Genomic DNA, 12,752 nt, shown 5'->3' on the forward strand with positions numbered 1-12,752 from the left:
CATCGAGTGGTGGGTGTCTGGAATTCACTGCCGGAGTAATGGTGGTGGCAGATATGACAGGAGTGTTTAAGATGCTTTTAGATAGGCACATGAATAAGCAAGGAATGAAAGAATATGGACTACGGGCAGGCTGAATGGATTAGTTTAACTTGACATCATGTTTGGTACAACATCATGGGCTGAAGGAAACTGTATTGTTCTATCTTCAGAGATCAGGGTTTAAGCCAGGGACAGTTCATACAATACCAGACATAAATAGGAGCATTCAGCCAATTAGCAGCTGTTCATTTTGTAAAGTACCATTCACCATGACAGGACTGATCAGGGTTAAAGTCACATATTCCCTAAATGTAAGAGCTATCATAAAAGAAGTACTGTGTGAAATAACAGTGTGAACATTCATAGCTACAGCATCCCAAATCTAGTCTTAGCTTCACTTGAAAGGTTTAAACTGGAGACAAAGACAAAATTGCTTTATTGCCATCAATCCATTGGTGGTTGAGATTTTAACAGTAATGTACTTCTTGTTGTGTTTCTACTGTTTTTGGTCTATATTCAACAGTCTTTCATTGAAATACCTTTGTGCTACTCTAGCTTTAGCACTCAGATGTTTTTTGCTGTTTTGTTTAGGTATGAAAGACTCCTGCGTTCCGATTCTTCACAATAACAATCATTGAGACACATGAAGTGAGAGGCACAACATGTGCAAACAGAGCAGAGAAAGAGACAGCAAGCAAAAGACAGACAGCAAGTGAGAGAGCACAAGAGAGAGAGAGGGAGAGAGACAGAGGAATAAAGTCACATGCAGTGAAGGGAAGACTAGGGGTTGGCAAAGTAAGTAAGCAAGCTGTAGACATAAGATATTACTCTGAATTGTGGCTGCAATTAACTAGAAAATAACACTATGTTGGTACTTTTAACTATTTTGAACAACCCATTTTATGCCTTCCCTGGTTTTCTTTTCTGGTGGAATTGATGGAAATGAAATTCAGACTGATGAGAAAATGGGCGGTAAATTTGTTACCATCATGGGGTTTATTTGGTGGTCTTGTTAATTTTATTTTCAAGCAAAATTACAAAACAAATTGGTGAGTTCTGTTTATTAAGATGAGGAATGAGTCTGCAAACCAGTCAATAGCAGCATAATTTTTTCCTCAGATTAGCTACAGCCCACTTTTGAAGTACAGTGAAGCTCCCTCTGTTCACTCCAATAACTGGCTTTGACACAGTCTTATTACATCGCACCTGTTAACTGTGAAGAACAAAGTAAGGTTGGTAGCTAACACTTTGAATTTGTGAAATCTGAGACAGTAATTTCCAATCTGGAATTTTGACCAAGTCATACCAACCTAGCTCCTGTTCTACTAGGCCCTTGTGGTCTGTCCACAGTGGAGGGGTTGGGACAATTTTCAAACATTGAAATTGGATCAAGGTGAGCAAATATTTCGGAAGCACTGGTGTATTACTTTCAACATTTGACATCAACAATGGTTTTATCTCTTTCAATGTAAATCCCAGTTTAGTGTTCTTACACAAAAGACTGACTTAGGCTGCCCCAAGAGTGTTCTTCATGAGATCAGTCACCCAAGAAAACTATGAAAAGCATTTCTATAATTATGTACCACAGGAGGACAAACAACACGCAAGGAATACAAACAATGGAGTAAATGTCTCATTAGCGAAAAACACAAGTGTAATGCAAGCATCAGAAAATGAAGCCTAAGTGCTGGGATAAAATATAGACCTATTCTGAAGAAGGGTCACTGAACTCTGCTTTTTCTCCATAGATGTTGCCAAGCCTGCTGAGTTTCTCCAGTAATTTCTGTTTGTGTGTGGAAAATGGATTAGCTCCCATCTTCTTCCATCACCCACTTTCTAACCAACTACCTTCATTATGGATTATTTTCTCCAAAATTAAAACATGCTTCAATTTGATTTAATATCTGAATGGTCTTGAAATATGTCTCGTCAACAGCTTTAATAATTTTAAAGGATGCTTCTGAGGCATGTAAAACAGCATTTTTCTATTTAGTTGCTTAAATCATTGATTGATTTCAGAATTGAACTAAGCATTTTGTAATTATTTGACAGATATCACAAAAATACAGGAAAATCGGATCAGGTGAATACAGAAATAGCTTTTATAGGAGTGTGGAATTAAAGGCCAAATCTCATGAGACAACCTTCTGTGAAGGTGCACAGACCCCATTTAGAAAATTATCCCAGAAACTTTTCATTGAAGATAAAAGGAAGCTGTGCCATATTAATGATCTACTGATGAAACACGAGGATTTCATGTTTTGCGTCAATTCTTGGAACGCACAGGTGTAGAACAAAATGAAAATGAGAAAGGGCACAACTGCTTTTATCTGAGACAATAGTCTACATTACAAAAAAATGGTTGATCGTATTTTGCTACAAATAACAGAAGTTGCCAAATAACAAAACTAATAGTTTTGTTCTCATATGTAATGAAATCACTTGGTGCTCGACTTAATTCTGTCTCTGTTGGGAGATTAATCCTTGTAGAGACTTGGGTTAGCAATTTAGGTCAGAATAGTGCCATCTCAGACTCAGTTCCCATTCTAAAGAAGAGTCAATTTAGACTAAGAACTGGGTTCTGATGATGAAATTCCCTCTTTTTAGTGCCATAAATGAAAACAGAACACAATATCTAAAATGTTATTGGGGGGAGGTATTGGCCGAGTGGTATTATGCTGGACTGTTAATCCAGAGAACCAGGTAATATTCTGGGGACCTGGGTTCAAATCCTACTGTGGCAATAAAAATATGGAATTAAGAGTTTTAACAATGACCATGAAACCATTATCCATTGTCAGGAAAGACCATCTATTTCACTCATGTCCTTGGGAGAAGGAAGTTGCCAGCCTTACCTGGTCTGACCTCTAGACCCACAGTAATGTGGTTACTTCTTAAATGCCCTCCAGGTAATTAGGGATGGGCATTAAATGCTGGCCTAGCCAGCAACGCCCTCATTCCCTGAATAATGTTAAAACATGAAACCAAAAGTAAACTGAAAGCCATTTTTGATCAGGCTGAAAATATTACACAACATTTTGAAAACACAAGTAAAACCAAATACATTTAACTGTCCTAATTTAATCTGCACACATTGTTTTACATAACTTAATTAGTCAGTACCGTTCATCCTCTGGAGAGGCATGTTGGATGTGGATCCTGGAACTAGCAGGTGGTTTCCCACCTAGGGAGTGAAACTATCTGTTCCACCAATGAAACAGGAAGATACATAGACAAGTTAAGTAGGAGCTGCGAGCCAGGAACAGCTAGAATAGGTTTAGAGGTAGATGGCTGACTAGGAATATACACTAGGTATCTAGACACAAGTAACAGCAAGCCTAATCTTATCTTGCTCTTTAGAACGGTAATGCTGCAGAATAGAGAATGATTCATGTGAGAATAGTGATGGCAAATCCACTTGTGCTTTTGAACGTTTTTCATAGGACATCCTGAAATGTTCTGTTTGAATTTATACTGAATTAGATTTAAAGGTCAACATTTCAGTTCACAGTGGGGGAAAGGTTGCACATGTCCAGTGTGTTTAGAACATAGAACATAGAACATAGAACAGTACAGCACAGAACAGGCCCTTCAGCCCACAATGTTGTGCCGACCATTGATCCTCATGGATGCACCCTCAAATTTCTGTGACCATATACATGTCCAGCAGTCTCTTAAATGACCCCAATGACCTTGCTTCCACAACTGCTGCTGGCAACGCATTCCATGCTCTCACAACTCTCTGCGTAAAGAACCTGCCTCTGACATCCCCTCTATACTTTCCACCAACCAGCTTAAAACTATGACCCCTCGTGCTAGCCATTTCTGCCCTGGGAAATAGTCTCTGGCTATCGACTCTATCTATGCCTCTCATTATCTTGTATACCTCAATTAGGTCCCCTCTCCTCCTCCTTTTCTCCAATGAAAAGAGACCGAGCTCAGTCAACCTCTCTTCATAAGATAAGCCCTCCAGTCCAGGCAGCATCCTGGTAAACCTCCTCTGAACCCTCTCCAAAGCATCCACATCTTTCCGAAAATAGGGCGCCCAGAACTGGACGCAGTATTCCAAGTGCGGTCTAACCAAAGTTTTATAGAGCTGCAACAAGATCTCACGACTCTTAAACTCAATCCCCCTGTTAATGAAAGCCAAAACACCATATGCTTTCTTAACAACCCTGTCCACTTGGGTGGCCATTTTAAGGGATCTATGTATCTGCACACCAAGATCCCTCTGTTCCTCCACGCTGCCAAGAATCCTATCCTTAATCCTGTACTCAGCTTTCAAATTCGACCTTCCAAAATGCATCACCTCGCATTTATCCAGGTTGAACTCCATCTGCCACCTCTCAGCCCATCTCTGCATCCTGTCAATGTCCCGCTGCAGCCTACAACAGCCCTCTACACTGTCAACGACACCTCCGACCTTTGTGTCGTCTGCAAACTTGCTGACCCATCCTTCAATTCCCTCGTCCAAGTCATTAATAAAAATTACAAACAGTAGAGGCCCAAGGACAGAGCCCTGTGGAACCCCACTCACCACTGACTTCCAGGCAGAATATTTTCCTTCTACTACCACACGCTGTCTTCTGTTGGCCAGCCAATTCTGTATCCAAGCAGCTAAGTTCCCCTGTATCCCATTCCTCCTGACCTTCTGAATGAGCCTTCCATGGGGAACCTTATCAAATGCCTTACTGAAGTCCATATACACCACATCCACAGCTCGACCCTCATCAACCTTACTAGTCACATCCTCAAAAAACTCGATAAGGTTTGTAAGGCATGACCTACCCCTCACAAAGCCAATACACCAATACACCTTTGTCCAATACACCTGCATTATTCCCTGTAAATCTATGACATGGTTGCCAGATCCATCCCTCTGTATTCCCAGTTCACACATATCATGTGGAGTGCCTGATATATGGTGAAGCCACCTATGGTTCTATCTCTTCACAAGACCAGGGAGATATACGTGAGCTTCTTGGCTTACTAAACACAGAATCATATGAGTAATTAAGGAGACGTGCATTCTGTCGTCCAAGTGTTTTATTTTAATTTTTTGAAATCATTGTCAACCTGTTTGGACGTGTTCTGACATAGCTCTGTAGGATTTGAACACAGATCTTCCCAGGAGTAAGGACTTTCCCATTGCTTGAAGACATCTTAAACAATTTCAGCAGGACACTTGCATTGTCAGAAGCCACTTTGCACACCTGCTCAGTGGCACAGGTGCAAGCTTGAGAAGTTCCAATCTTTTTAACCAATTTACCAGTACATACTAAGGATTAAGTCATTTTGGAGAAATGATTGGTGGAATTGCCATTGCTGTTGCCATTGCGAAACAGCAATGTGATGCTGGTAGAAACAATGATGTCTCAACAGAAACAAACTGAGTTTGAAATGTGGTATTGTTACTGTTGAGTTGTAGTCCTTGAGTCCGTCTGTCCACCTGTGTTTTCAGACTTTCTTCTAACTGATACACATATACAGATGGCAAACAGTTTGACCCACTACACGGATAAATTGACTAATGGTTCGTCTTTGGGAAATACGGAATCTCTGTAGAACTGTAGCTTCCCACTAAAAATGCTATGCATAGAAATCAAAGCTAAATAAATTATTGGGGTATGCTGTCTTTAAAATCAAATCCTCTAATTTATTCTGTACCTTCCTTTTGTTCCCTACTCTCTTGCGGTGGATTTGGAATTCCAGTAGGGAAATCTAAAACCCTGTCCTCTCATGATACTGTTCTGCGTTAAATTGAAGCTATACTTGCCTCTGTGGATATTTCCTACTTGCTTTAACATCTCCTCATCTTAGATCGCAAGGAGATTCACAGCCATTGTTTCCCTGCTGGGGTAAAATCCCTTAGAGGTGTCAATCTATGTTCAGCACCTCATGCCAACCATGATGCATATTGGTAGTTTAGACTATCATTGTCAGCAGTTACTCTCACCTACTGGGCATCAGAGTTGAACCTGATCCAGTATTCCACCTACAATTCTCACACACATGCGCATGAACCCAGCAAGGTTGCTCAAATGAGATCAGGAGTAGGTCTCCTACTGATATCCGAATTCATACTGGGGAATCCTAAATCTCGCTGTAGAATGTTTCTGACAATCCAACAGCTATCAGCGTTGTCAACACCAAGTGGAAATGACCCATCTATTCTTCCAAGTTGTTCACTCATTTAAACCTACACTATTCCATGTACGTCCATATGCTTATCCAAAGATGACTTAAATGTACCTAAAGTTGGCGAATCTACTACTTTAGGTACATTTAAGTCATCATTGGATAAGCATATGGACGTACATGGAATAGTGTAGGTTAGATGGGCTTCAGATCGGTATGACAGGTTGGCACAACATCGAGGGCCGAAGGGCCTGTACTGTGCTGTAATGTTCTATGTTCTAAACCATCTAAGACATAAGAAAAGCTAACTTTGCTTTAAAGAGGCTTTAATCACATCACTGCTAAAAAAAAAACTGGATTCCAGTGTCATAATTCCAATTAAAGGGTCTGGTATTTCAGGAAAGGACATTATATTTTGAAGCTGTTTACGCTGAAATTTCAAAAGGGTGCTGCTCTTGAGGGAGGAAACACATTTTATCTCTGCCACTCAGTCAGCTCTTCACCCAAGTTCAGAAAGACTCCCATGAGCCTAAATAGGTTTAGTTCTGGTACAAAGCTCCTTTCAATATAAGCTAATCAGTTGAAAGACTCAGATCATTTTAAAGGAGTCATGGTGGCCCTCCACTTTGTGAAAATCTGCGCTTCCCTTCTCCAAACACCAGATTCTGTTTTACTTCCTTTTGCAATGCAAGTGTTATTGTAATTTATTGATATAAAGTAGACCTATTGTATGTTAACATTTGGTACTTATCTGTCTGTATTGAAAGAATGTAAGTGTGGTTGTTTTGAGAATAAGTGAGTTTTTGAGAATTTAGCTCTACTACTACACCTCCCAGTCACAAACCATTTCAATTTTCCCCCTCCCCGCCATTCCTCCGACGACATGTCCATCCTGGGCCTCCTACATTGCCACAATGACGCCACCCAAAAGATCCAGGAACAGCATCTCATATTTCGCTTGGGAACCCTGCAGCCCAAGTGTAGCAATGTGGATTTCACAAGCTTTCAAAATCTCCCCAGTTTACTGGGCAGGAACGTAAGGTTTAAAGGAGAGAAGACTATGGATTCTGCAGCAGAAGAATCTCAGTAAGTCTGGTTCTAGTAACCCATCTGTGTGTGTTATGAGATAACACGGTATGAGGCTGGATGAACACAGCATGTCAAGCAGCATCAGAGGAGCAGGAAAGCTTGATGTTTCGGGTCGGGACCCTTCTTCAGACATGGGGGCGGGGGGAAGGGGATTCTGAAATAAATAGGGAGATGGAGGGGGGGGCAAATAGGAGATGGATAGAGCAGAAGGTGAGAGGAGACACAGGTCAAAGAGATGGGATTAGAGCCAGCGAAGGTTACTGTAGGTGAGGAGCTCGGGAGGGGAAAGGTCAGTCCAGGGAGGATAGACAGGGGGGCACGGGACATGTTAGTGGGTAGGGGATGGATGTGGGGCTTGAGGTGGGAGGAATGGTTAGGGAGGCGGGGACTAACTGGGCTGGTTTTGGCATGTGGTTGGGGGAGGGGAGATTTTGAAAGCTTGTGAAGTCCACATTGCTACACTTGGGCTGCAGGGTTCCCAAGCGAAATATGAGATGCTGTTCCTGGATCTTTTGGGTGGCGTCATCGTGGCAATGTAGGAGGCCCAGGATGGACATGTCATCCGAGGAATGGCAGGAGGGGGGAAATTGAAATGGTTTGTGACTGGGAGGTGTAGTTATTTGTTGTGAACAGAGCGTAGGCATTCCACAAAGTGGTTCCCAAGCCTCCGTTTGGATTCCCCAATGTAGAGGAGGCCACAACGGGAACAGCGGATACAGTATATCACATCGACAGATGTGCAGGTGAACATCTGTTGATGTGGAAAGTCTTCCTAGGGCCTGGGATCGGGTGAGGTATAGGGGCAGGTGTAGCACTTACTTCGGTTGCAGGGAAAAGTGCCAGGGGTGGTGGGGCTGGAGGGCAGTGTGGAGCGGACAAGGGCGTCACGGAGAGAGTGGTCCCTCCGGAAAGCTCATAAGGGTGGGGAAGGAAAAATGTCTTTGGTGGTGGGGTCAGATTGCAGATGGCGGAAATGTCGGAGGATGATGCTTTGGATTGGGAGGTTGGTGGGGTGGTACTTGAGGACGAGGGGGATTCTGTTTTGGTTATTATTGCGGACAGGATGTGTGAGGGATGAGTTGCAGGAAATGTGGGAGACATGGTCAAGAGCATTTTTGATCACTGTGGAGGGGAAGTTGCGGTTTTTGAAAAAAGAGGGAATCTGGGATGTGCGGGAGTGGAAGCCTCATCTCAGGAGCCGATGCAGTGGAGACGAAGGAATTGGGAATGGGGTTGGCATTTTTACAGGAAGGTGGGTGAGAGGAGGAATATTCTAGGTAGATGTGGGAGTTGGTAGGCTTAAAACGGATATCGGTTTCCAGGTGGATGCCAGAGACGGAGAAGGAGAGAGAGGTGTCAGAGATGGTCCAAGTAAACTTAAGGTTGGGGTGAAAGGTGTTAGTGAGGTGGATGAACTGTTCGAGCTCCTCGTGGGAACACAAGGCAATACCTAAACAGTCATCAATGTAACAGAGGAACAGATGGGGGATAGGGCCAGTGTAGCTTTGGGAAAGGGATTGTTCCAAGTACCCTACAAAGAGGCAGGCATAGCTTGGGCCTGTGCGGGTATCCATGGCCACCCCCATTGTCTGTAGGAAGTGGGAGGAATTTAAGGAGGAATTGTTGAGGGTGAGGCCAAGTTCGGATAAGCAGTTGAGGGTGTCAGTAGAGGGGGATTGGTCAGGTCTGCGGGACAGGAAGAAGCTGAGGGCTTTTAGGCCATTGGCATGGGGAATGCAGGTGTATAGGGACTGGATATCCAGAGTGAAAATGAGGCATTGGCAACCGGGGAATTGGAAGGTCTGGAGCAGGTGGAGAGTGTGGGTGGTGTCATGGACGTAGGTAGGGAGTTCCTGGACTGGGGGGGGGGGGGGTAGAAAAAGGAATCCAGATAGGTGGAGATGAGTTTGGTGGGGCAGGAGCATGCAGAGACAATGTGTCGACCAGGTTTGTGGATTTTGGGAAAGAGATAGAAGCTGGCGGTACGGTGTTGGGGAACGATGAGGTTAGAGGCTGTGGGTGAGAGGTCACCTGAGGTGATGAGGTTGTGGATGGTTTGGGAGATAATGGTTTGGTGCTCAGGGGTGGGGTCATGATTGAGGGGACGGTAGGAGGAGGTGTTGGAGAGTTGGCGAACCATTTCAATTCCGCACCTCTCCCCCCCCACCCCCCCCCCCCCCGCCCCGCCCCCGCACAACTTGGACAACATGTCCATCCTGGGCCTCCTGCATTGCCACCCGAAAGATGCAGGAACAGCATCTTGTATTTCGATTGGGAACCCTACAATCCACGGGTATCAATGTGGACTTCACAAGCTTCAAAATCTCCCCTCCCCCGACCACATGCCAAAACCAGCCCAGTTAGTCCCCGCCTCCCTAACTATTCCTCCCACCTCAAGTTCCACCCCCAGCACCTACCCACTGACATCATCCCATGCCCCCCTGACCTGTCCGTCCTCTCTGGACTGACCTATCCCCTCCGTCAATCCCCACCTACATTCACCTTCACTGGCTCTATCCCCATCTCTTTGTCCTGTCTGTCTCCTCTCACGCTATTTTCTCCTCTATCCATTTTCTATTCGCCTCCCTCGTCTCCCTATTTATTTCGGAAACCCCTTCCCCTCCCCCATTTCTGAAGAAGGGTCCCAACGCGAAACGTCAAGCTTGCCTGCTCCTCTGATGCTGCTTGGCGTGCTGTGTTCATCCAGCCTCACACCGTGTTATCTCAGCTTCTTCAGCATCGGCAGTTCCTACTATATCCGTACGCGTTTTGATCCTGGATTGGTCAAACGAAGTCATGCTAGTAGAAATAACCTGCCCTATAACAGTGGCTGACTCAAAAGGACGAACACCAGAGAATGAATCAAATAGTGAGAAAGACATGAGCTCAAAAAGGGAATTTCTTGCTTGACATTGTTTGACATCCAGTTTTCAGCAAACTACTGTGTTGTGTCCAAAAAGATCATGTGTTTCAGAACCACTCTCTAGCTGGAGCTTTGTTCCAGTTGGCAGTTCACCACTTAGCAGTACAAGAAAGCAGCAAACTCCTGTCAACCTTGAATAGTGATCAGGTTAAAGCAGCTGAGAGTGAGGGAGGAGGAAACTGCCAGGGTGCCTGTACCTTGTGTAGTGCTCTGGAAGTGTTGGATGGCTTCAAATGTATTTTGCCTGTTCAGATTTGAGCCACATCCTTTTCAAAAGAAATCACACATCTCTTAAATGTTCATTGCTTCTGAGTTGCTCTGTTCAAGGATCAAGCACAGCCAAAGTAGAATAAAATCTGCACAGAACTCGGAGGAAGAGAAGCCTTTAATATGGTGATAGATTGCAAATAATGGTTTTATATTTGTGTTTTCAATACCAAACTAGCTTTCCTGTTGTGAAATATCTCCCCTGTACCTAGAGCCTTAAAATAATTGCTTTCGGATCATATTACAGCACCTACATGTTCGTGACAAAGTAAAATACCCACCTGAATTTCTTTCAGTAATTATTCCCCCTTCTCTTCTGGGTTGCTGGGCATGGTACATTGCTAATCCTTTAGGATCTCATCCAAGTGATTGTTCCTATGATAGCAATGAGTGTTAGACATCCAGATGAAATCTGCTGGTACTCAGAGAAACGGACAGGAGATTTTTGAGTCTTCCCCCTAACCCCTTCAATGCAGCCAACTGGAGTCCCTTATGTTGAAGCTCAGGACAGTCAGATCCACCAGTTCCAGCACAATGAATCGTCCTATCTAGGGTTACTAAGATAGATCATCTTGCTTGTAACGCATCTCATATCAATTTAGATTTAGCATTGCAATTCAAAACACTGATAGAAAATGCACTTTCACCTTTCTACTACTGTACATTAATACAGGCAATTAAACCTGACCCATAATTTGAAAATTACAATTGACACTGCACATGTTGAAAAAGGGTAAGAATGAAATTGTTAGGAATAGCCCCATATTCATTGAGTCTGGTAGCAATCAAGACACATGGATAACCATCAACAGCAGTCAATAAAATTTTTAAGAGTGTGACTATTAGTGCTGCTCAGCTGGGAATGTTCTTTTAAAATTTGTGTTAATTTTATTTCAATGTATATGCAATAGGTACTTTTGCACCTTTTTTAAAAATCCAAATTGGTGTGCATACAAGGAAGAGAGTCACTACTTCATTTTTGCTAGCATGTCATACTACCCAATTGTTTGGCATTGAGTCCACCTTTTATCCCAACAAACACCAAGTGACATTAATTCCATTTACCTGCACTTCGTCTAGAGCCTGCTATGTCCTGGCATGTTAAGTGCTCATCCAGATACTTGTTAAATGTTGCAAGAGTTTCTGTCTGCATCACGTTCTAAAGCAGCACATTCCACACTTCTCCCATTGTCTGGGTGAAAAACAATTTTTCCTCATATTTCCTGTAACTCCTCACCTTATACTTGTGCCTACTGATTTTGGACATGACCTCATACCTGTGCCTCACTTAATTTTGAATACAGGGAAATTAATCAGTGATCAATGCAATGATCAGTGCAAATCATAGAATCCCAACAGTGTAGAAAACAGGTCCTTTGGCCCAACAAGTCCACATGAACACTCAGAGCAAACCACCCCCCTAATTCACACATCCCTGAACACTACAAGCAATTTAGCGGGGACAATCCAACTAGTCTGCACATCTTTGGACTGTGGGAGGAAACCAGAACACCCAGAGGAAACCCACACAGACACAGGGAGAATGTGTAAACTCCACACAGACAGTTGCCCAAGGGTAGAATCGAACCTGGGCCCCTGGTACTGTGAGCCTCCAGTGCTAACCACTGAGCCACTGTGCCACCCCAAATGATAATACAATGCCTGATAAATGCATATTGTGTCTTTAGACTGTGCTATACAATAGCCCCACAACAAGAGCATACACGTGCAATCATTTCTGGCCTTCACAGCTGAAATTTCAGCTAACTTAAGCAATCTGAGATAACAATGTAAAATCATGGAAGATCATAGGGGTGGCACGATGGCTCACTGCACCAGGGTCCTGGGTAGATTCCACCCTTGGGCAATTGTCTATGTGGACTCTGCACATTCTCCCTGTGTCAGCATGGGTTTCCTCCGGGTGCTCCAGTTTCCTCCCACAGTCCAACGATGTGTGGGTGAGGTGGACTGGCCATGTTAAATTGCCTATAGTGTTCAGGGATGCATAGCTGAGGTGAGTTGGAAGGGAATGGGTCTGGGTAGAATGCTGCAAGGGTCAGTGTGGTCTCGTTGGGCCAAAGGGCCTATTTCCACACTGTAGGGATTCTATGGTCTACGATATGATCATAGAGCCATAGAGATGTACAGCTCAGAAAGTGACACTTCAAACCAACTTGTCCATGCCACCTAGATATCCTAAATAAATCTAGTCCCATTTGCGAGCATTTTGCCGATATCCTTTAGACCCTTCCTATTTATATGCCCATCCAGATACTTTTTTAATGTTATAATTGCA

At 43.6% G+C, this 12,752-nt stretch overlaps 1 protein-coding gene across 5 annotated transcripts in view; it reads right to left on the bottom strand.

Moving 5' to 3' along the window:
- LOC125452394 (regulating synaptic membrane exocytosis protein 1-like) overlaps window positions 1–12,752 on the bottom strand; it is a 596,477-nt gene that overhangs the window by 189,868 nt on the left and 393,857 nt on the right. Inside the window, exon 1 of one of the 5 annotated variants that reach the window (XM_059645493.1) lies at window positions 10,738–10,759. The exons of the other annotated variants lie outside the window; for them this stretch is intronic. The gene's annotated coding sequence lies outside the window, so the exon portion shown is untranslated. Of the gene's footprint in view, window positions 1–10,737; window positions 10,760–12,752 lie in introns of those variants that run through there. 5 annotated transcript variants of the gene reach the window in all.

The sequence above is a fragment of the Stegostoma tigrinum genome, chromosome 4, assembly GCF_030684315.1.
Source record: "Stegostoma tigrinum isolate sSteTig4 chromosome 4, sSteTig4.hap1, whole genome shotgun sequence".
In the NCBI taxonomy this organism is placed as follows: domain Eukaryota; kingdom Metazoa; phylum Chordata; class Chondrichthyes; order Orectolobiformes; family Stegostomatidae; genus Stegostoma; species Stegostoma tigrinum.